This window comes from Bos mutus, chromosome 21, assembly GCF_027580195.1.
Source record: "Bos mutus isolate GX-2022 chromosome 21, NWIPB_WYAK_1.1, whole genome shotgun sequence".
Classification (NCBI taxonomy): Eukaryota; Metazoa; Chordata; class Mammalia; order Artiodactyla; family Bovidae; genus Bos; species Bos mutus.
Genome location: NC_091637.1, coordinates 10,969,877 through 10,994,226, shown reverse-complemented (window position 1 = coordinate 10,994,226; position 24,350 = coordinate 10,969,877). Strand labels below are relative to the sequence as shown.

The 24,350-nt window shown below is 40.5% G+C and overlaps 1 long non-coding RNA gene across 4 annotated transcripts in view; it reads left to right on the top strand.

Moving 5' to 3' along the window:
• Positions 1–24,350, top strand: part of LOC138984330 (uncharacterized) — a 176,888-nt gene that overhangs the window by 74,164 nt on the left and 78,374 nt on the right. For 3 of the 4 annotated variants that reach the window (XR_011461559.1, XR_011461560.1, XR_011461562.1), the window contains 2 exons: positions 890–937; positions 2,274–3,237. This is a non-coding gene — a long non-coding RNA (uncharacterized lncRNA). Of the gene's footprint in view, positions 1–889; positions 938–2,273; positions 3,238–24,350 lie in introns of those variants that run through there. The other variant, XR_011461561.1, reaches the window with a different exon arrangement.

The window sequence follows — 24,350 nt, the reverse complement described above, 5'->3', positions numbered from 1 at the left end:
CATCCAACCATCTCATCCTCTGTCTTCCCCTTCTCCTCCCACCCTCAATCTTTCCCAGCATCAGGGTCTTTGAGCTTAAGCTCAGTGAGGAAAAAATTCATTCAGGATCATCACTTAGTACGAACTCAACCCTTCCATGATCTGACCACCTAATTTTGCCCATCCTGTGTCTCTCTGGGTTCAGATAACCAGAAGTCTGATACACTGGTGAGAACATCTGTGTGGAAAAATATTCTTTCCTTTCTCTCCCTTCTAAACAAAAATTTTACCAAAGACCACACCATTTGGTCAAACAACATATGATAGCTACAGTGGTGTTTCTTGTAATCAGTGGTCTGATGATCTGCCCACTTAATTAACAATGGTAGGATTGGATGGTGTATGTCAATGATCTCTGTAGAAAGAAGCATGTAGCTGCTGAAAAATACTTGTGGCCATTTTAGTTAATCCATAACAAGATGAAATGATTTTTAAACTGAATCAAAATCCTTGTGTTTAAATCTTTTCTTGGGGCTTCCCAGGTGACACTAGTGGTTAAGAACTCACCTCGATGCAGCTTGGATCCCTGGGTATGGAAGATCCTAGAGGAGGGAGTGGCAGCCCACACCAGTACTCTTGCCTGAATAATGCCATGGACAGAGGAGCCTGGTGGGCTACAGTCCATGGGGTCGCAAAGAGTCAGACACGACTGAAGCGACTTGGCACACATGCAAACCTGTTCTTGGGACTTCCCCGGAGGTCCAGTCACTCAGACTCCGCATTCACAATACATGGGGCGTAGGCTGGGTCCCTGGCCAGTGAACTGATCCCCATGCTGCAATTAAGGCCCAGTGCAAAGAAATAAATAAATATTCTAAAAACCAACACTTTCTTTATTTTTCTCCTCTAGCAGCTGACTAAGGGTGCAGTCCTGAGAAGTACATCTCCACTGTTTCAGGTCAGTTTTGAAATGGACACAAAAGTTATCTTCTGTGTGTGGACTGTCATGATTTTCATTGTATGAGTGACAGAAAATGGCCATATAAAGCAAATAGACCTCTTAAATGTATCCAGCAGAAAAGCAGAAAATGTGCAAAGGAAAACGAATTCTGGCTCACTTGTGGATGACCCCTCTGCTTTATGACCTGAGTTTTCTGGGGTCTCAACCCTGGAGGCCCCCGACATAGCTCTCTATTTTAATTTGTCCCTCTGGGTACTGATTCACTAGGCTGGAATTCAGCCTTCTCTTGAAAGCTAGAACAAAGGATTACAAACAAGAAATTAGCAGAGCAATCAACAGGCAAGAGGATATGCATTTAATAAATGCCAACCTTTATTTTTCTAACAGGCCTAGAAAACAATTACCCAGTGGCTAGGCACCATTTGATTAAATTGCCTCTGATGATTCTGAGAGTGGTGATATGATTAAACGACTAGTGGGTGATGGGCAGTGATGCCCAGTGGACCTGGTTGTCTACATATTTATTGATATGTTGGTTTCAAGAAGGTGGGCTTCCTGACAATTTGTGGCATCTCACTTCTGTGCTCCCAAATTGGAAACTAGGCTCTATAAAAGACCTTATCAAAACCAGGGCATTTTTATATCTTCTTTCCATACGTGGTGTAAATTAGTGGGCCTGAGGGAAGAAGTATTTAATTTATTTGAAGAACTTTGGTTGTAGACATTCCATATTCAAAAGTTAAACCAGATAATTACTGTCAACTTCAGAACTGGAAGGGTCAGCCTTGAAAGGGCAAAAGGGCAAGCTCTCAGTGAGAAGTCAGTTCGTATTTGCTGATGCAAATTGGATAAGCACAGGGAGAAGCTAACACCTGCACTGGTAGTTACCCAGGTATGCAAATACACCTGTGCAGCTTTTAAACATGGACTTTCTATAGTTCATTACAAAGTATTTCAGTGAAAATGCTTTATTTGAGCAAAATAACTAACTTGACCACCTTCAGTTAACTGACCTATTCTTAAGATGTAATTCTCTTAAAAACAAATTTATTTTCTTCTTGGAAGAAAAGGGCCATAAACTCAGGTATAACTCAAGAGCCTGAAAATGTAGTCACTTTCTTTTCTGCTGTTTGTCATGTGAAATAGGATGATGGTAAGTAATTTTCCTTCTTTGAATTTCAATTTTCCGATCTGTAAAATGGGCCCAAAATTGTATCAATTGAGAGATCATAAAATGTAGACGAGTGCCAGCATTGCTATCCACTCCTTTTGTGAGTGGGAACAAATCTCTTACCTACTCTAGCCTGTTTTTTTCATCTGTACAACTGAGCAGATGGTGGAGTGGAACTCAGTGACTGTCAGTGTGACTCTTTGGACACTAAGGGGAGAATTCAGAAGTCTGAACCCACGACTTGAACCCAGCAGTGCTATGTCATCGCTGTGGCTGACTGTGACTGTGAATACTTCTCCCTGGGGAAAAAGGTGCCTTTTTTTTTTTTTCCAATTGCTTTCATCATGTTCTAAAGGGAACTTGTGTCCCCCTAAATGTGTAGATTACTTAACCAAATATCATTATAATTTTTTCCAGTAATAGAATTTGATGATTCTGTGAATGTTAAAGAATAAGACATTTGGTTATGGCATTAAAATACTGTCTCTTTATTCTCTTTCAAATGTTTCAAAGAGCTATTGTCTTAGGCTTTTTAATCAAAAGACTACATAGAGGGGACTGCAGAAAGATCATGAGATCTGTGGAGCCCTGCCAATGGATGCAAAATTCTGTGTGTGTGTGTGTGTGTGTACATTTTCTAGAAGAATCAATAGCTTTCATATATTTCCATATTCTCAATCATAAAAAAGTGAAGAACCACTGATTTATTGACTGGAATTGGCCTAAAATATTTTCACTAAAAAATGAAAATACTTATTGGATGATTTATTTATGAGTGATGAGGTAACAAGAGGACAAATCATTTTGACTACGCTACTTGATTGGTTATTTTAATGGGTAGGCAAATATGAATCTGAGGAAAAGAACCATTCACTGTAGGGAAAGCTGACACATAAAAATGCTTAAGAAATTAAAATACTTCCAGCTTCCCTCCTGACTACTTTTATCCTCCCATTTTCCCTGTCTTCATCAGTCAAAACTCTAAAGACTAGGGTTACTGAGTCAAATATTTTTATATTTTACATACAATTTCTCCCCCTGAAATAATAATTATTATAACTAAAATTACTTTATTGTTGAAAACAATTTAGTATTAATAATCAAGAGACTTAAAAATCTCCATAGCTTTTGGCCAAGTAATAACATCCTTAGGTGTCTATCCTAATGAATAATCTAATATATAAACATGTTATTTTTTAAAATTTTCCTTATAGAATATTAAATCAATTAATGAATAAGTATATTAGAATAGAAAAGGTTGAGTAAATAAATTATGTAATACCAATGTAATACTGTTTTATGCAGCAATTAAAGTATGTTTAAGGGCCTGGGAGAAGGCAATGGCACCACACTCCAGTACTCTTGCTTGGAAAATCCCATGGACGGAGGAGCCTGGTAGGCTGCAGTCCATGGGGTCCTGAAGAGTCGGACACAACTGAGTGACTTCACTTTCACTTTTCACTTTCATGCATTGGAGAAGGAAATGGCAACCCACTCCAGTGTTCTTGCCTGGAGAATCCCAGGGACGGGGGAGCCTGGTGGGCTGCCGTCTATAGGGTCACAACAGAGTCAGACACGACTGACACGACTTAGCAGCAGCAGCGGCTAAGGGCCTATATTGTGATTGTGAATGTAAAATCTAGGAAACTAAGTTTTATAGTCTGTACAATAAAAGTCATCAATGGAAGTTATCACCAAGTACTAGAATGAAGGATGATTTATTATCTTCCTTACAGTTTTCTATTTTTATCCACTTTACAATGATAATATGCTATGCAAATATAAAAGTATAAGTTTTTGTTGAGCCTTTACAAGGCTAATATATCACACAATTCGACAATGATAATGTAACGTACATATGTTATTAGGTTATTCTGTACTTTCATACGGAAATCTGTCGATAATATACACATTTCAGTTACTCTGATTTTCAGTGTTTCAAGTTTATAATTGGTCATCCTGGCTAAATTCTAAGCTTACTTGGTGACACAACTCTTTATCTTATGGATTTCTTTTGGTTCTTAGGTGAAAGATAGTTCTGGAATGGCTTAATTTGCTCACATTGATTGGGTTTTTTCCACCTGATTTTTTTTTTATAAGATTTTTTTAAAATTTTATTTTATTTAACTTTACAATATTGTATTGGTTTTGCCATATATCAAAATGAATCTGCCACAGGTATACATGTGTTCCCCATTCTGAACCCTCCTCCATCCTCCCTCCCCATACCCTCTTCCCAGTGCACCAGCCCCAAGCATCCAGTATCGTGCATCAAACCTGGACTGGCCACTCGTTTCATATATGGTATTATACATATTTCAATGCCATTCTCCCAAATCATCCCACCCTCTCCCTCTCCCACAGAGTCCAAAAGACTGTTCTATGCATCAGTGTCTCTTTTGCTGTCTCATATACAGGGTTATTGTTACCATCTTTCTAAATTCCATATATATGCGCACTGACTCGATGGACGTGAGTCTGAGTGAACTCCAGGAGTTGGTGATGGACAGGGAGGCCTGGCGTGCTGCAATTCATGGGGTTGCAAAGAGTCGGACACGACTGAGCGACTGATCTGATCTGATACTGTATTGGTGTTTTTCTTTCTGGCTTACTTCACTCTGTATAATAGGCTCCAGTTTCATCCACCTCATTAGAACTGATTCAAATGTATTCTTTCTAATGGCTGAGTAATACTCCATTGTGCATATGTACCACAGCTGTCTTATCCATTCATCTGCTGATGGACATCTAGGTTGCTTCCATGTCCTGGCTATTATAAACAGTGCTGAGATGAACATTGGGGTACACATGTCTCTTTCAGTTCTGGTTTCCTTAGTGTGTATGCCCAGCAGTGGGATTGCTGGATCATAAGGCAGTTCTATTTCCAGTTTTTTAAGGAATCTCCACACTGTTCTCCATAGTGGCTGTACTAGTTTGCATTCCCACCAACAGTTTAAGAGGGTTCCCTTTTCTCCACACCCTCTCCAGCATTTATTGCTTGTAGACTTTTGGATCGCAGCCATTCTGACTGGTGTGAAATGGTACCTCATAGTGGTTTTGATTTGCATTTCTCTGATAATGAGTGATGTTGAGCATCTTTTCATGTGTTTGTTAGCCATCTGTTTTTAAGGTGTGTGTCTCTGAGGTTGTTGGTACTGTTTAGTCTCTAAGCTGTGTGTGATTTTTGGCCACCTCATGGACTCTAGCCCACCAGGTTCCTCTGTCCATGGGATTTCCAAGGCAAGAATACAGAAATGGGTAGCCATTTCCTTCTCTAGGGGATCATCCCAATTCAGGGATTGAGCCCGTGTCTCTGCATTGCAGGCAGACTCTTCACCACTGAACTACCAGGGGAACCCATAGCTCTGAGGAGAGAGAAACAAATGCATTTATTAACTTCATGAGACCTGGAAGAACAGAAGCATCCACAAATATGCTGATCCAGTGTCACAGCCTTGTGGGACAGTGGTGATCTTGAAGACAGAGGAAAACCACAGTCGGTTTTGTGGCTTCATCTGAGTCATGTTCAGACTCAAAATCCTTCAAGTCACTCTTACAAAAGTCCAGCTCTCTTGAATGATCAATAGTAACTTCCTGGTCTTTGACCATCATAGGCACGTGCTGTGAAATTTTGAAAGCCATTATTGTATGCACAGTATTTAGGGGGAGATGAAATCCTGCCTTCATGATTATACCATCGAGGGCAATTACAAAGACATACGGCCCAACAAAGCACATATTCTTTGGGTCTGGTATTTTATCCTTTTGCAATTGGTACCTCAGATAATAGAATATTCTCTTGTGTTGTCACTGGGATATTTTCATTTTTCACTGGCTATTTCATGCTATCCTGAGCATTTAGCCTAACACCAATTCTGGAGTGTCAGACAAAGGATGTCTTCCTATCACTGAGCAAAACTATTTGAGATTTGTTTGGGCTGAGGGCAGGAGTAGACAGCTGGGAGGCATTTTGGTCAAGGAGAAAAATGACATTTTCTGAACTGGAATGATAGATTGGGAAGCTTGCAGATCTTTGTTCATAGTTCTTTTCTGGGAGGGGGAAAAATAGGGAAATTCTAACCAGTTGCCAAAACTAATCAAAAATGAACCCAGCAGGCTGCTCCCCCCACATTGAATTTACAAGGTAATGATAATCCCAGTTATTTACAAACAAGTATTTAAAAATCCAGTTTCTCTGTTCAAAAGATTGTAGGGGTTGAATATCGGGTTTTTATTTCTGATATATAAGTAGGAAATATACAGTTGTGATAAAATTCTTACACTAAGTTAGCTAAACAATTTGTTGATAGCATTAGATGACACAATCCATGAACATTATGGGCAGCCTGAATTTTGGCATGTGTACAAAGGTTTTAGTGAACACACACGCCAGTGGAACCTGCCTTGCTTACTCAGGGCCAGGCAGCCATGTTTTATGTCCCTCTCCTGATTTCTTGCATTCTTTCTAATACTGATCTTATTGTTCAGTTGCCAAGACTTGTCTGACCCTGTGACCCCATGGACTATAGCACTCCAGACCTCTCTGTCCTTCACTATCCCCCCAAGTTTGCTCAGATGTATGTTCATTGATGCCGTCCAGCCTCCTCATCGTCTGCCACCGTCTTCTCCTGTTGCCTTCAATCTTTCCCAGCATCAAGATCTTTTCCAATGAGTCAATTGTTTGCATCAGATGGCCAAAGTATTGGAGTTTCTGCTTCAGCATCAGTCCTTCCAATGAATATTCAGGACTCATTTCCTTTAGGATGGACTGGCTGGATCTCCTTGCAGTCCAAGGGACTCTGCTCTTACAGATCATGAGAACTCTCTCTCTCTTTTAGCCATGCTTTGTTTAGGTTCCCCTATGTGTGAAACAGAAACAACCACACATTTTGCTTCATTTTATTCTGTTAAAAGTCTGCATGCACAGAACTCATCAATTTCTCTGAAGGCCTCTGTAATCTCACACCACAGGTAAGTTGGAGTGATGACCAGATCAGAAAGTTCAGTGTGATATAAGTTTGAATAGTGACTGCAAGGAGCAGCAGAGGAAATGTATCTTGAACTTTCTTGAGAATAGAGCTCTCTGGAGTATGGCTGGTGCATCTGTGAGTATGCACAACTATGCAAGATGATCTTTTGCTGGATAAAATTCTTTTTCTACTTAGTTTTTGTTCATCCTTTTAAAATCTGCATATTTAGGTAGGTTTTATAATACTCTTTGTGACCCCGTGGACAGTAGCCCGCCAGGCTCCTCTGTCAGTGGAATTCTCCAGGAGTGGGTTGCCATTCCCTTCTCCAAGGGATCTTCCCAACCCAGACATTGAACCTGGATCTCCTGGATTGCAGGCAGATTCTTTACCATCTGAGTCACCAGGGAAGCCCTCACACATGTATAATTTACAAATAAGAAGTGGGAAAAGTGACAGATTTTATTTTCCTGGCCTCCAAAATCACTGTGGATGGTGACTGCAGCCACAAAATTAAAAGACACTTGCTCCTTGGAAGAAAAGCTATGCCAAATCTAGACAGTGTATTAAAAAGCAGAGATACCACTTTTCCGACAAAGGTCCCTATAATCCAAGCTATGGTTTTTCCAGTAGTCATGTATAGATGTAAATGTTGGACCATAAAGAAGGCTGAGCACTGAAGAATTGATGCTTTTGGGCTGTGGTGCTACAGAAGACTCTTGAGAGTCCCTTGGACAGGAAGGAGATCAAACCAGAAAATCCTTAAGGAAATCAACCCTAAATATTCACTGGAAGGACTGATGCTGAAGCCAATGCTCTGGTACTTTGGCCACCTAATGCCAAGAGCCCACTTATTGGAAAAGACCCTGATGCTGTGAAAGACTGAGGGCAGGAGAAGAAGCAGGTGACAGAGGATGAGATTGTTGGATGGCATTACTGACTCAATGGAAATGGATTTCAGCAAACTCTGGGAGACAGTAAAGGACAGGGAAGCCTGGCATGCTGCAGTTTATAGGGTCGCAAAGAATTGAGTATGACATGACTGAGCAGCTGAACACCAACAACATATTGTGGATAATCTTTAAATTCTTCTTTTTCTGATGGGGGTCTCAATAAGAAAAGTTTAGATAATATTGCCTATGCATTTGAAATTGTTTTATTTTCCTATCTCAGTCCATATTTATTGACTGTTTATCAATGTCAAGAAGTTATAATTCTTAATTTGTAATTGAATATTTTCAAAGAAGCATTCCTTTTCCCTTTGTTAAGCTAAGAAGCAGCATTGTAGCTGCAATAAGCCAGGAATCTTGGGTTGTCTTTTCTCAGAGGAAGAATTGTTCACACCTACTGTGGTCAGAATCACTGCAGATGGTGACTGCAGCCATGAAATTAAAAGACGCTTACTCCTTGGAAGGAAAGTTATGACCAACCTAGATAGCATATTGAAAAGCAGAGACATTACTTTGCCAACAAAGGTCTGTCTAGTCAAGACTATGGTTTTTCCAGTAGTCATGTATGGATGTGAGAGTTGGACTGTGAAGAAAGCTGAGCGCCGAAGAATTGATGCTTTTGAACTGTGGTGTTGGAGAAGAGTCTTGAGAGTCCCTTGGACTGCAAGGAGATCCAACCAGTCCATTCTGAAGGAGATCAGCCCTGGGATTTCTTTGGAAGGAATGATGCTAAAGCTGAAACTCCGACACTTTGGCCACCTCATGCTAAGAGTTGACTCATTGGAAAAGAGTCTGATGTTGGGAGGGATTGGGGGCAGGAGGAGAAGGGGATGACAGAGGATGAGATGGCTGGATGGCATCACTGACTCGATGGACGTGAGTCTGGGTGAACTCCGGGAGTTGGTGATGGACAGGGAGGCCTGGCGTGCTGCGATTCATGGGATCGAAAAGAATCAGACACGACTGAGTGACTGAACTGAACTGAACTGACTGTGGTCAGGATCTATTTCTTCAGGCAGGAGAGCTGATGGAATAGAACACAGTACTGAGCAGAGGCAGTGGGCTCAACCACTATGCCAACTGTCTCCTTTAGAAAAACCCATCAGTAGCCAACGCATCGGTGTTCAAGGGAGCAAGTGGAGTTTGTCATCTCCGGAATTTGAAAGCAGAGCTCCTAAAGGTACAATGGCCAGCATGAAGCTCGGGCTGCAGGTCCTGAGGATTCACCCATGCAATAGTGCTTCTCCAAAGGTCAATTTAGAAAGCCAGTGCTTACTTTGGAAGGAGGGAGGATCCGAAATACTAAGGCAACAGCCCTGGGCAAAGAAAACTGAACTGCAAGTAGAGCACAGGCAAAACTTATGACACCCCATGGGTCAATCTTTCAGTATCTTTAGTTCAGTTTAGTCACTCAGTCGTGTCTGACTCTTTGTGACACCATGGACTACAGCACACCAGGCTTCCCTGTCCCTCACCAACTCCCAGAGATTCCTCAAACTCATGTCCATCAACTCGGTGATGCCATCCAACCATCTCACCCTCTCTCACCCCCTTCTCCTCCTGCCTTCAATCTTTACCAGCCTCAGGGTCTTTTCCAATGTGTTGGCTCTTCACATTAGGTGTCCAAAGTACTAGAGCTTCAACTTCATAATCAGTCCTTCCAATGAATATTCAGGGTTGATTTCCTTTAGCATTGATTGGCTTGATCTCCTTACTGTCCAAAGGACTCTCAAGAGTCTTCTCAGCACCACAATTCAAAAGCATCAGTTATTCCATGCTCAGCTTTCTTTACGGTCCAAGTCTGACATCTGTACATGACTACTGGAAAAACCATAGCTTTGTTTATATGGACCTTTGTGGGAAAAGCGATGTCTCTGATTTTAATATTCTGTCTAGGTTTGTCATAGTTTTCTTTCCAAGGATCAGACGTCTTTTAATTTTGTGGCTGCAGTCACCATCTGCAGTGGTTTTGGAGCCCAGCATTGGCTACCTCCACTTGTATAATTCCAAAAGTTGCTACATCCATCTCTCTGAGAAATGTTGGTTTTTTGATAACTGGCGAAAGATTGCTCATTTCTTCAAAGTGCAAAGCTGTGAAACCTCAAGGGGTTACATTTATCCCTTTCAAATCCCTGCTGACAAGCAACATGGGGCATGTAAAAATGGTTTAAAATGTGCATGCTGAGAAAACCTTGTCCCAGAGTGATACACTTCACAAACATAACTCAGTAGAAAGTTTTTCCCTAGATTCCTCTTCTCTCTAACCTCTTTCTAATTTGCTATTAATATCTGATATTTTCCTTTTTCCATTTCCTTTGATCTTCCCTTACTACTAATTTGTAGGAAGACATAAGATCATTAAGTTCTAAACAATCACGTTCTTGCTTCCAGTGCGTATGTGTGCATGGGTATGCACGTGTGTATACAGAGGAACTTAAAAGTCAGAAAGACAGGTTCAAATCCAGGCTCAGTCACAAGAAGAGTATTAGAATTGGGATAAGGACTGAACTTTTATGATTTCCAGTTTCTTCTCAAATAAAACTAAAAATACTACTACTTTCAAAGCTTTTGAGGGAACAGAGAAATTATCAATTTAATTGTAAATTTAGCTTCCTTAATCACTCAGATGGTAAAGAATCTGCCTGCAATGCAAGAGACCTGGGTTTGATCTCTGGATTGGGAAGATCCCCTAGAGAAGGGAAAGGCAATCCACTCCAGTACTCTTGCCCAGAGAAATCCATGGACAGACCATGGGGTTGCAAAGAGTTGGACACAACTGAGCAACTAACACACACACAATTGTAAATTTAATGATCAATTTGACTGATATTGGCCAAAACTCAATAACAAGGCACAATATTCTGAAACTTTAGTTATGTTATTTAATTTGACAATTAAAAGCAGGTGTCTAATCTAAAACAATACATATTAATAAATCTGGAGTTTTATCTTTACTCTTTGTGTTTTCTTTGGAATCTAACGTCCACATAGCTGTTGAGGATCAAAGCCTCCCAATGCCAGAAAACTGGAAAATTGTGTTCCCCAGGTGCACATTGGATGGACCAAAAGATGATCATACCAAGTGAAGTAAGTCAGACAGAGAAAGACAAGTACAATATGGCGTCACTTACATGTGGAATCTTAAAAATATCTTACAAATGAACTTATTTACAAAACAGAAACAGACTCATGGACATAGAAAGCAGACTTATGGGTACCAAAAGAGAAGCAGCTGCTGAGTCACTTCAGTCGTGTCCGATTCTGTGCGACCCCATAGACGGCAGCCCACCAGGCTCCCCCGTCCCTGGGATTCTCCAGGCAAGAACACTGGAGTGGGTTGCCATTTCCCTCTCCAATGCATGAAAGTGGAAAGTGAAAGTCACTCAGTCATATCCGACTCTTAGCGACCCCATGGACTGCAGCCTTCCAGGCTCCTCCATCCATGGGATTTTCCAGGCAAGAATACTGGAGTGGGGTGCCATTGCCTTCCCTGAAAGAGAAGCAGGGGGAGGGATAAATTGGAAGTATGGGATTAACAGACACAAACTGCCATATACAAGATAGATAAACAACAGGATCTAGTGTGAAGCATAGGAAACCATATTCAATATCTTGTAATAAACTGTAATGGAAATGAACAAAAAAATTATATAGATATATACATATGCAGGCAGGCATGCAAACTCAGTTGCTCAGCTGTGTTCGAATCTCTGTGACCCCATGGACTGCAGCTCACCAGGCTCCTCTGTCCATGGGATTTTCCCAGGTAGAATACACGAGTGGGTTGCCATTTCCTCCTCCAGAGGATCTTCTTGACCCAGGGATCAAACTCAAGTCTCCTGAACCTCCTGCATTGGGAGGCAGGTTCCTTACCACTGAGCCACGAACCACCTAGGAAGCTGATATATGCACAGTCAAATCACTTTGCTGAGCACCTCAAACTAACACAATATTGCAAATCAACCATACTTCAATTAAAAAAAAAAAAAGAACAGAACAAGGTGGTGTCTGTGGATTTGTGCTGAAATGAACAGTCTGTATTTAGGTTTGTAAGTGGTTTGTAAATAAGTTCATTTGTACTCCTTTTTAGAATCCACATATAAGTGGTGTCATATAGTAGTCTTTTCTGCCTGACTTAATTTACTTAGTATGATCATCTTTAGGTCCATCCACATTGCCGCACATGACATTATTTCATTTTCATTCTTTTTTATGGCTGAGTACTCGGGCTTCCCAGGTGGCGCTAGTACTAAAGAACCTGCCTGCCAATGCAGGAGACAAGAGACGCGGGTTCAATCCGTGGATTGGGAAGATTCCCTGGAGAAGGGCACAGCAACCCACTCCAGGATTCTTGCCTGGAGAATCCCATGGACAGAGGAGCCTGGGGGACTACAGTTCATAGGACACGAGTCAGACACGACTGAAGCGACTTAGCACACACACACAATTTTCCATTTTGCATTACTCCATATATCTTATATATGGGCTTCCCAGATGGCTCAGTGGTAAAGAATCCAACGCAGGAGACTCAGGTTCGATCCCTGAGTCAAGAAGATCCTCTGGAGTAGAAAATGGCAACCCACTCTAATATTCTTGCTTGGAAAACACCATGGATAGAGGAGTCTGGTGGGCTACAGTCCATGGGGTCGCAAAAGTGTCAGACACGTCTGAGTGACGGAGCATGCACACACACTAAAATGAACCGTCTGAACTAACAAAATTAAGAAAAACTGTTTTCATTCTTCAAAGCCTGGCATAACCCAGGCTCTATCTGAAGAGACTGAGCCACTGAACTTCCATCATCATGGTTTTTGCAATCTCCAGAATGGCCAAACTCCAAATATGGAGGGAGAAAAAAATACTTCTCCCTTCTGTGTGTGACTAAATTCTCCACATATCTCTATCTGGCTTATAAATATCACAGGCAGTCAGTGAGTTACTGCCAGGCTGAATGATCCTCTTTACAAGCCTCTTTCTAGGTTTTTGAGTAAAGGTTTCCCTTATTAATTTTCCAGCCCGCATTCACTTAGCATTTGCTTTGAGGCATAATTGACAGGCAGGGTGACACCCGCCTAAGAGAAAGCCATAAATCAGAAATAATTTCCAAAATTGGCTGAGGGGCTGAAGTGTTGAATAGGCAAATACAGGTAAAAATCTCTTTATTAGGGCTGACAAGGACAGCAAATGTCAGCGAAGTGTTTCCTAATGTACCGGGCGAGATTAATTTGGGGGCCCTTCCTGAGCCGATGGTGTGTTGCGCGTTCTCTAACAAGTCACCTCTTGAGGCTCTGAAGGAGGAGAGTTGTTGGGGCTGTAATTGAAGAAAGAGCCAAGTCCTGGAAGGCTGGGAGAGCCACTCCCGCTGCATCGCCCTCCTCCTGGAAAAATTACTCGTCTGTCTAACACTCTATTTGCATTTTGCATCTTTAGTGGAAAAGAGCTATAAGTCATGATCCAAAGAACTTGGCAGGATAATGAAGCCAAACGACGTGTCCAAAAGGAGAGAAATAATCCACTGATGGTAACTGAAGAAAACCTGCTTGATAAATGAGAATTTGGGGAGGTTAAACTGAACATGTATACAATTTCCTCCATTCACAAATGATAATAATATGAATTAGATGCCTATCTTGGGAAGATAGAATAATGCCATTTTCTCCCCGTCTATTTCAGGTTCTTGGGGATTCTGGCATAGGCCCCTTCCAACCCAAATTCATGGACTTTTATTAAAATGACAAAATTTGGTCATTTTGTATACTGTCTACACAGATGCTTGTGCTATAAATTAAAAAGAAAAAAAAATTACACTGCTTTTTTAAACTTCCAGGTATCTATTTAAAGATGTTATCTAAGTTATAGCTGACAGCAGCAAGATGAAAAAATAGAAAATAAGATGAAAATTATACGCTAGGAAAAACTACATACCAGGTCATTCTGGGAAACCTACACAGTAGCAAAAATTTAATCCCATCCTGGAAGGTTCCCCCATTAACAGTTCATAAAAGAGATCAGGCTAAGTGAATTTAATCCACAGATGTAATTAAGCAGGCTTATTTTTAGAAAATTAAGAAATGAAGATATTTACTAGCCAGCATCAGGAACATAATACTTTTCAGGGCCACTTTATTGGACAAGCCAAAATTATCCAGATTAAAAAAAAAGTGCTGAGCAACTACTAAGATTAGCCACCAAGTCTATGCAAGACACTGTATAAGCCACCTTTCTTATTCAGTCTTCACAAACCCTGCAAAGGCAGTCATTAGCATTCAATTCAGTGAAAGTAACAGAAGCACAAAATAATAGCGACAGTATTATTTAGAAATAATTATTAGAAATAACAGGGGACAGTATTTCCTTGCAAGAAACATACGTAAAGGAGAGCAGCTCAACTGCCGCTGTGACTCTGCTTCTCAAAATCCCACCAGGTGAGTAGCCTTTCCACCCGTGTTTCTAGTTGCTCGAAGGTGTGGTCGATTCTCCTTCACGGTCCAAGACGGAGGTCTAGCATCTCATGTGTGTTCTGGGTGCCGGGACGAAGAAAAGATGAAGGAAGGCAGAGACGTCTGTCAGATCTCTTCAGAAAGTCTCTGGCAAGGAGTTTAATGGCGTTTACATCTCATTCATCTGATGTTAAGTGCAAGAGAGTCTAGGAACCATAGCTTTTATTCTAGGCAGCACTGCATCCAACAAAGTCAAGTCTCCTCTGATTACAGAAGAAGACAAAAATGAATAGAGGGAGACAATTAACAGTCTCAGGCATAATATTATTTTCCCTGTTTTACAGGTTGGAAAACAGAATCTAAGGAAGGTGAAATAACTTTCCCTAAATTAAAAAAAAAAAAAGAAAAAAATCGAGTAAGCAATTTTAGAGCCTGAATTCTTCTCATTTGCCATAAGGCATAAAAAGGATAAAAACCAACCCAATTAAATTTTTTACACTGTCAATTAAATTCAGTCCAATTCAACTAATTCTAAAAGCTCATATCTTGCTCTCACCATAAGTAAGAAACTATTTTAAGCATAGAGCACTGTGTTAGCTATAAGAGGATTTATGAAACAGAAATGTGAATGGAAATATAGATATGTTATATCCTTTCAGTAGATCTATAGATGGCAGCGGAGATGAAAACATAGTTACAGGCAAAATCAGAGGCTGATTCTCATGGAAACTGAGGGAGCTTAGGCCTCAGGACCTCTCACTTGCTCAAGACTTTGAAGGCCCAAGGAGAGGGCGCAGCACCGCATGCCATGGTCATCTGATTTTGTGCAGAAGATATTTTAAATGTAATGGGTTAAGATTTCTGTCTCTTTCCTTTTTGACTTTGTTTATTTCGCCTTTTCCCTTATGCTGGGTAGAACACTGCATTGATACCAGTCATTTCGGGGACCTACCTTAGAGGATGAATTGGGAGTCTGTTTAGTCTGAGTTTATGATGATACATTTACATGATTCACTATTATTTCTGTGCAGAGTCAATTTATTATTAGCAATTCTGGGGTAGGAATGCATTCAAGTACACTCTTACAAGTACACTTCTACAAATAATCAAACATAGTGAATAGCATCAATACATTGGGGGGAAAATCAGTATTAGGTGATTTGACATAAACAATTTGTGTTGAAAGAGCTAAAAATACTGATGTTACTTACACAGAAGTAGGCAAACTGGCTAATGAGTGGTGTCAAAGACTATTTCACCCCCAGAAAAACTGAAATGCCCTGAAATCTTATAGCTCCTATATAAAAAGACTTGGGAAAGATTTTCCTATGTTTGACAATAATTCTATATTTTACATGAAATTGTCATTAATGACAGTTGTAATTTTTTAAATATTTTCCCAAATGTTCAGTAGTTTAAATGGTAGAGCTTAATTATCACCATGTTGAAAAGAAAATCTATCTTTTGAATTTCTCTATAGAGTGAAATATTATGAAGTTAGTTACATGAAGAAGTACTCAAAGTATATGTAGAAAAATGTAAGAAAAAGGTATTACAGAGATGCCAAACTGTTAACTTGAAATTTATCGTGGTAAAAATCTGGATTTAGTGACATTTGTGGCAATTATTAATCTTTTTTTAAATTTGCAATTTGTTGTACTGGTTTCATTTTCAATAAATATTGCACTTTGTATCTAATGTTGTGTATTATTAATATTTTTGTTAAAGAGGACTGTCAAAATTGTGTAAGCTTCAAGGTTAATAAAACTGGTCCACTTATGGGTATAATTACAAGTCAGAATGTGACTCTCAGAGCCTTGGATGGCTGCAGAGCAGGAGGAGGATTTGCAAGTTTGGAAGAGTTAGAGCAGTAATTAATTTCTTTCTCTGGGAATAGCATATTGAAGGCAATATCCAGAGAAGAAAAGACTGAAATCTGTAAGACTGAGGTAAGGTGAGATGCGGAAGATGTGGGTTCTTTCTGGCTGACAAAAAAGAAAAATTCAGGACGACACAATGTTGGAAGGATCTAAGGACCACACTGCGGTGCCTTGCTCAGTGCAATCCTCTTCTCCATCTTTCTTGCAGTTTTTCATTAAAAGAAAAAGAAAAAGTGTGGCTCACCAATGCTGTGGTCTAGTGGACACTTACATGAAAGACAAGAGTATATCACAAATACATAAAAAATTTTTGTAGATAACACTTTATTAAGTTAAGAATACTCCTAGTTTTCTGAGCTATATATTCCTAGCATTCTTATTTTCTTAATTATGAATGACTGCTAAGTCACTTCAGTCGTGTCCAACTCTGTGCGACCCCATAGACGGTAGCCCACCAGGCTCCCCGGTCCCTGGGATTCTCCAGGCAAGAACACTGGAGTGGGTTGCCATTGCCTTCTCCAATTATCAATGACTACTGAATTTTTAAAAATGATTTTTTAGCATTGATTGAGGTAGTCATGTGATTTTTCTCTTTTTGCTATTAATATTATGAATTTAAATTTTGAATATTGAACCAACCTTGCCTCTCTGGGAAAAATCATATTTAGACAGAATATATATTTTAGCTATTGCTTTATTCTATTCTTAATATTTTGGTGTCAAGGTTATGCTGACCTCATAAACCAAGTTGGGATATTTTTCCTCTTTCCTATGTTATGAAAGATATTGTGTGACATTGGTAGTAATTTTTCCTTAAATGTTTGAAAGCAGTTACCACTGAAGGCATCAGGGTCTGAAGAGATTTTTTTGTTCCTTTCTTTGATTGTTCGAGGGGGTAGGAAGAATGAGAAACTTTCAAATTTTATATTTAATGTTTTAATAAGTATAGAGTTTTGTGTTCTTTAAAATACATGTTAAGTCCTAACCCTCTTTGTGTCTCTGTGTAAAGATGATGCATCTAGGGGGTAATTAAGGTTAAATGAGGTCATAATCATGGGGTCCTGTTCTGATAGCACCAGCACCCTCAGGACAAACAGCAGGGGGCCCAGGAAAAGCTGTGTGATGTCATATCAGGACAGCCATCTGCCAGTCAGGAAGAGCTGCTGCTGCTGCTAAGTCGCTTCAGTTGTGTCCGACTCTGTGCGACCCCATAGACGGCAGCCCACCAGGCTCCCCGTCCCAGGGATTCTCCAGGCAAGAACACTGGAGTGGGTTGCCATTTCCTTCTCCAAGTCAGGAAGAGAACTCTCTTCAAAAACTGAATCAGCTGATACTTTGTTGATGGACTTTTAGCCTCCAGAACTGTTAGACACCAATTTCTATTGCTTAAGCCACCCCGTCTCTGACATTTTGCTGTGGCATCCTGAACTGACTATGCAAACTTTGCAGTTCCTTTCTGTTTACTATTTGGAAGGTTGTCGTTTTCTTTTTTCCAAGTAAATTGTCAATTTTGTTTAGGCTGTTGAATTTATTGCCTTTTTTTTTTTTTTTCAAAATATCCTAGTATTATCCTTTTAACTCCTATAGGATTTGTAGGATGTCTCTCTTTTTTTCCTTGATATTGATAATTTGTACCATCTCTCTTTTTATTTGATCAATCTAGCAAGCAGTTTAACAATTTTATTCTTTTTGAAGAGCTGTTTACTTTGGTAATTTTCTTTATTGCTTCTCTCTATTCTGTTCTTCTGTTTCCTGTTTCATTGGTTCTGCTTGATCATTTTATTCATTCTGCTTTGGTCTTTTATTGCTTCACTTCTCCTGTCTTAGAATTTACTATACTGTTTCTCTATTTTCTTAAAGTGGAAGTTTATATTACAGATTATTTTTTTTAATTTACTCTTTTCACTTTCAAGCATTTAAAGACACAAATTTCCCCTAAGAGCTGCTTTAGTTACATCCTACCAATTTTGATATGGAATATTTGTCCTTAGCATTCAGTTAGAATAATTTCTAATTACACTTGTGATATTTTATTTGACCCCTGGGTTATTTGCCTATCATTTAAATTTTAAATGTTTTATGTTTTCTTATCTATTTTATTGTTTCTGACTTCTAATGGAATTTCACTGATGCTAGAGAAAATAGTTTATAAAATTTCAACATTTTTTTAATCTATTGAAATTTATAGTACATCATGTGGTGTAACTTGTTGAACAATCCCTATATATTGAAAAAAATCCATATTCACAGTTATCAGTATAATTTTCTGTTGGTGTCAATATAAGTCAAGTTTTGTATAGTGTTGTTTAAATATACTATATTTGTAATGATTTTTTTGGTTAGCTTTACCTGTCAATTACTGACAGAGAGATATTGAAATCTCCACATACGAGTCTGAGTTTATGTAGTATTCTTTATAGGTCTATTTTTTTATTCACCTACTTTGAAACTGATTAAATGAGTATACATATAGGGCTGTTTTATGTTGTGAATATCTTTATCAATATGAATTGATGCTTTTTTTCATTATGAAGTGACCCAGTTTATTTCTGGTAATGAGATTCCTGTTTTCCAATTTACTATGTTTGATGTCAATATAACTACACAAGCAAGCTTCCAAGGTGGTGCTAGCGGCAAAGAGCCCACCTGCCATTGCAGGAGATGAAAGGGATGTGGGTTCGATCCTTGGGTTGGGAAGATCCCCTGGAGAAGGAAACGGCAACCCACTCCAGTATTCTTGCTGGAGAATTCACATGAACAGAGAGGCCTGGCAGGCCACAGTCCACAAAAGCTGGACATGACTGAGTGACTGAGCACGCATGCCCACACATAGGCAATCTCATAATTACTTTCCCCATGGCATATTTTTTTCCCTATTCTTTTACTTTCAATATATCTGTGATTTTATAGTCAAAGTGTATCTCTTGTAAAAAGCCCATTCTTGAGTCTTCGTTTATTTTCATCCTGAAATTTTTAATTTTTTCCATGGGTTGTATTATACTCATTTACATTTAATATATTTTTACTTAACTATATGTCTAAGTTTAAGTCAAATATTTAACTACTTGTTTCCTGTCTGCACTCTCTATTTTTTGTTATTTCTTTGTTTCTCTTTTCTTGTTTCTCTTTGGATTATTTATAAATTTTAAATATTTCACTGTACCTTTTCTATTGTTTTTTAGCTGCTGCTACTGCTGCTGCTAAGTCACTTCAGTCATGTCTGACTCTGTGTGACCCCATAGACGGCAGCCCACCAGGCTCCCCCATCCCTGGGATTCTCTAGGCAAGAACACTGGAGTGTTCTTGGAGTGGGTTGCCATTTCCTTCTCCAATGCATGAAAGTGAAAAAGTGAAAATGAACTCGCTCAGTCGTGTCCGACTCTTAGCGACCCCCTGGGACTGCAGCCTACCAGGCTCCTCCGTCCATGGGATTTTCCAGGCAAGAGTACTGGAGTGGGGTGCCATTGCCTTCTCCAGTTTTTTAGCTATACTCTTTGAATTATATTTGTATCAGTTCAGTTCAGTCGCTCAGTTGTGTCCGACTCTTTGCGACCCCATGAATCGCAGCACGCCAGGCTTCCCTGTCCATCACCAAGTCCCGGAGTTCACTCAGACTCACGTCCATTGAGTCAGTGATGCCATCCAGCCATCTCATCCTGTCCTCCCCTTTTCCTCCTGCCCCCAATCCCTCCCAGCATCAGAGTCTTTTCCAATGAGTCAACTCTTCACATGAGGTGGCCAAAGTACTGGAGTTTCAGCTTTAGCATCATTCCTTCCAAAGAAAACCCAGGGCTGATCTCTTTCAGAATGGACTGGTTGGATCTCCTTGCAGTCCAAGGGACTCTCAAGAGTCTTCTCCAACACCACAGTTCAAAAGCATCAATTCTTCAGTGCTCAGCCTTCTTCACAGTCCAACTCTCACATCCATACATGACCACAGGAAAAACCATAGCCTTGACTAGACAGACCTTTGCTGGCAAAGTAATGTCTCTGTTTTTGAATTATGCTATCTTGGTTGGTCATAACTTTCCTTCCAAGGAGTAAGCGTCTTTTAATTTGATGGCTGCAGTCACCATCTGCAGTGATTTTGGAGCCCCAAAAAATAAAGTCTGACACTGTTTCCCCATCTATTTCCCATGAAGTGATGGGACCAGATGCCATGATCTTCGTTTTCTGAATGTTGAGCTTTAAGCCCTTTTTCACTCTCCACTTTCACTTTCATCAAGAGGCTTTTTAGTTCCTCTTCACTTTCTGCCATAAGGGTGGTGTCATCTGCATATCTGAGGTTATTGATATTTCTCCCGGCAATCTTGATTCCAGCTTGTGTTTCTTCCAGTCCAGTGTTTCTCATGATGTACTCTGCATATAAGTTAAATAAGCAGGGTGACAATATATAGCCTTGACATACTCCTTTTCCTATTTGGAACCAGTCTGTTGTTCCATGTCCAGTTCTAACTGTTGCTTCCTGACCTGCATATAGGTTTCTCAAGAGGCAGGTCAGGTGGTCTGGTATTCCCATCTCTTGAAGAATTCTCCACAGTTGATTGTGATCCACACAGTCAAAGGCTTTGGCATAGTCAATAAAGCAGAAATAGATGTTTTTCTGGAACTCTCTTGCTTTTTTGATGATCCAGTGGATGTTGGCAATTTGATCTCTGGTTACTCTACCTTTTCTAAAACCAGCTTGAACATCTGGAAGTTCACGGTTCACATATTGTTGAAGCCTGGCTTGGAGAATTTTGAGCATCACTTTACTAGCATGTGAGATGAGTGCAATTGTGCGGTAGTTTGAGCATTCTTTGGCATTGCCTTTCTTTGGGATTGGAATGAAAACTGACCTTTTCCAGTCCTGTGGCCACTGCTGAGTTTTCCAAATTGGCTGGCATATTGAGTGGGGCACTTTCACAGCATCATCTTTCAGGATTTGAAATAGCTCAACTGGGATTCCATCACCTCCACTAGCTTTATTGGTAGTGATGCTTTCTAAGGCCCACTTGACTTCACATTCCAGGATGTCTGGCTCTAGGTGAGTGATCACACCATCGTGATTATCTGGGTCGTGAAGATCTTTTTTGTACAGTTCTTCTGTGTATTCTTGCCACCTCTTCTTAATATCTTCTGCTTCTGTTAGGTCCATACCATTTCTGTCCTTTATCGAGCCCATCTTTGCATGAAATGTTCCCTTGGTATCTCTAATTTTCTTGAAGAGATCTCTAGTCTTTCCCATTCTGTTGTTTTCCTCTATTTCTTTGCATTGATCACTGACAGAGGCTTTCTTATCTCTTCTTCCTATTCTTTGGAACTCTGCATTCAGATGCTTATATCTTTCCTTTTCTCCTTTGCTTTTTGCTTCTCTTCTTTTCACAGCTATTTGTAAGGCCTCCCCAGATAGCCATTTTGCTTTTTTGCATTTCTTTTCCATGGGGATGGTCTTGATCCCTGTCTCCTGTACAATGTCATGAACCTCAGTCCATAGTTCATCAGGCACTCTATCTATCAGGTCTAGGCCCTTAAATCTATTTCTCACTTCCACTGTATAATCATAAGGGATTTGATTTAGGTCATACCTGAATGGTCTAGTGGTTTTCCCTACTTTCTTCAATTTCAGTCTGAATTTGGCAATAAGGAGTTCATGATCTGAGCCACAGTCAGCTCTTGGTCTTGTTTTTGTTGACTGTATAGAGCTTCTCCATCTTTGGCTGCACAGAATATAATCAATCTGATTTCGGTGTTGACTATCTGGTGATGTCCATGTGTAGAGTCTTCTCTTGTGTTGTTGGAAGAAGGTGTTTGCTATGACCAGTGCATTTTCTTGGCAAAACTCTATTAGTCTTTGCCCTGCTTCATTCTGTATTCCAGGGCCAAATTTGCCTGTTACTCCAGGTGTTTTTTGACTTCCTACTTTTGCATTCCAGTCCCCTATAATGAAAAGGACATCTTTTTTTGGTGTTAGTTCTAAAGGGTCTTGTAGGTCTTCATAGATCCATTCAACTTCAGCTTCTTCAGCGTTACTGGTTGGGGCATAGACTTGGATTACTGTGATATTGAATGGTTTGCCTTGGAAACGAACAGAGATCATTCTGTCGTTTTTGGGATTGCGTCCAAGTACTGCATTCCAGACTCTTTTGTTGACCATGATGGCTACTGCACTTTTTCTGAGGGATTCCTGCCGGCAGTAATAGATACAATGGTCATCTGAGTTAAATTCACCCATTCCAGTACATTTTAGTTCTCTGATTCCTAGAATGTTGACATTCACTCTTTGCATCTTGTTTGACCACTTCCAATTTGCCTTGATTCATGGACCTGACATTCCAGGTTCCTATGCAATATTGCTCTTTACAGCATCGGACCTTGCTTCTATCACCAGTCGCATCCACAGCTGGGTATTCTTTTTGCTTTGGCTCCATCCCTTTATTCTTTCTGGAGTTATTTCTCCACTGATCTCTGGTAGCATATTGGGAACCTACTGACCTGGGGAGTTCCTCTTTCAGTATCCTATCATTTTGCCTTTTCATACTGTTCATGGGGTTCTCAAGGCAAGAATACGTGATTTGCCATTCCCTTCTCCAGTGGACCACATTCTGTCAGATTTCTCCACCATGACCCGCCCATCTTGGGTTGCCCCACAGGCATGGCTTAGTTTCATTGAGTTAGACAAAGCTGTGGTCCTAGTGTGATTAGATTGACTAGTTTTCTGTGAGTATGGTTTCAGTGTGTCTGCCCTCTGATGCCCTCCTGCAACACCTATTGTCTTACCTGGGTTTCTCTTATCTTGGGTGTGGGGTATCTCTTCACGGCTGCTCCGGCAAAGCGCAGCGGTTGCTCCTTACCTTGGACGAGAGGTATCTCCTCACCGCCGCCCTTCCTGACCCTCAACGTGGGATAGCTCCTCTAGGCCCTCCTGTGCCCCCGCAGCCGTGGCTCCTTGGATGTGGGATTGCTCCTCCCGGCCGCTGCCCGTGGCCTCAGGCGTGGGGTAGCTCCTCCCAGCCACCGTCCCTGACCTCGGACGCAGGGTAGCTCCTCTGGGCTGCTGCCCCTGACCTCGGACGTGGGGTTGCTCCTCCTGGCCGCAGCCCCTGGCCTCAGGCATGGGGGCTTGGAGGCCTGGGGTAGCTCCTCTCGGCCGCCGCCCCAACCTCGGACTTGGGTAGCTCCTTTCGGCCGTTCCTGCGCTGTCGCAGCCTGGCACTCTCGGCTGCTGCCCCTGACCTCGGATGTGGGGTAACTCCTCTTGGTCGCCGCCCTTCGGGCATGGGGTCCTCCCGGGTTCTGCCCCTGACCTCGGACGTGGGGTAGCTCCTCTTGGCCACGCTTAGTGCGCTGGTCGCAGCAGCCCGCACTTAGTTAGTGTTAGGGTTACGGTTATATATATATATATGTATATAAATTATATACAAATATATATTATTTGTATAGTTGCACTTAAGTTTATAGTATGCACTCAATTTATCACAATAAATACTGAATTAGCTTTATGCCGTTCTGTGTATAATGAAATAACCTTATAATTGTGTAACTTCATTTATACTCTCTCCTAATTTTTGTGCTATTTTTATTACACAGTAATTTAAAATAGTAAGACTTCTTAATACATTGCTATGATTTTTTTCTCTTTAGTCTTTTAAAGCATTTTTTACTTTTAAAGAATTTAAGAAAATGAAGGAAATAATCTCTATATTTACAATTTCTCCAAGCTCCAGAGGACTATGAGATCACAGACATGAAGCTACATGATGGTAAGATCCCAGTTAGACATCAGGAAACTGGGATTTTGACACATGTGACACTGTGAGGCAGTGAAATCTTTTCTGCTTTTACTCCTAGCCTCTGTGTAATCATCTACACTCCCCTGTTAAATGAAAACCTGATTGAAAGGATTCTCTATGGATTTGGGATTTCTCAAGATCAGTGATCAGTTTGCCATGGTAACCTATAGATTCATCAAAATCCACTTTGTTTCTTCCTGTCCTTTATGAGAGGTTTGTTTCTCAGAACA